Below are 1293 nucleotides of genomic sequence, written 5' to 3' on the forward strand. Positions count from 1 at the left end.
TCAGTCCATATAGTCTTGTCGCGGGGGTCCTCTTTGGGTGGAGTGGGGTCATCAGTGGTTGAAGAATCCTCTTGGAGTGAAGTGAAGGGGGGTGCGGTTCAGGTGGTCCCCTCCGCATCTGGTCTGCCAGCGGCTCGTCTGGTGGGGTCGGAGTACTGGCGGTGGCCCGTGATGTGTTCCACGTAGCTGTCGTGGGACTGATGGATGGTGTTGGACACCATGAGGCAGCTCATCAGCTTGGCGTAGCGGCGGGAGACATAGCAGGCATGCAGGACGCTCTCGTTGCTGGGGTCCCAGGCTCTGAGCATTCCCACGATGAACACGTCAATCGTCACATCATAGCCGCGGCCCCTCAGAGTGTTGGCCAGCGGGGTGTACTTCTCCCACTTGTGAGCCCGGGCGTCGGTGAAGGCTTGGCGCCGGTTCTCGAAGGGGATGGTGAGGTCCACGATCACGACCTTCTTGGCCTCTTTGTCGGTGATGACGATGTCGGGTCAGAGCTGGCTCTCACAGTCTGGGATGGTGCAGTTCACGGACATCTCCCCCACCACGGCTGGGATGGCCCTCACCAGGTGGTCCTGGACAGCGTTGTGGTGGTGCTGCCAGGCTCTGGCATGCGGCTTGCAGCTGCACAGCACATGGGGGAGGGTCTCTGATATATTACACACACACACACACACACACACACACAAGATATATTACACAGGCGCACATTTTCCAGCACAGCAAACATTTTGAAGCATGCTGGAAAGGCAGGTGCCAGGTCCTCTGGCAGGGGTGGGAGAGGGGATAGATGGGGTAGAGGGACAGCTGCAAGTCCCACCCCCCCCACAAACATAGATGCAGCATCTTTCCTGGCAGAAATGAGTCTTATTCTGCCAGTGGGAACAAGGAGGTGGGAGCAGTACCTGTCCCTGAACCTGCACCAAGTCCACTACTCCAAGAAATAGCCCCAGCACCAGCATGACAGTCTCCTCCACCCCAATTTCAGCTCTCAGCATCAACCTCCCAGTGCCAGAGGAGGAGCTTGATCTGGAAGCATGGATTCTGAGTGCCATAGCTATGGAAATTCTGCAGAAGGAGGGGGAATCTGAGTTTGTGCTCCACACCCCTCAAAGTTCCTGTACAGGCAGGTGTCTTCTGAAAGGCACTTCAGAGGAGGTTGTGGGGGCAGGTGGCTTAGCTTCCTCTGACATTGTGCCTCTGCCTGCTGAGGAACAGGAAAAGGCAGGATCCTCACCCTCAACCCAGCAGCGTGGGGGGGGGGGGGGTAGTGTAGCGTATTGTAGTGTG

Source organism: Gavialis gangeticus, unplaced genomic scaffold (assembly GCF_001723915.1).
Source record: "Gavialis gangeticus isolate Ggan-Ray unplaced genomic scaffold, GavGan_comp1, whole genome shotgun sequence".
NCBI lineage: Eukaryota > Metazoa > Chordata > Crocodylia > Gavialidae > Gavialis > Gavialis gangeticus.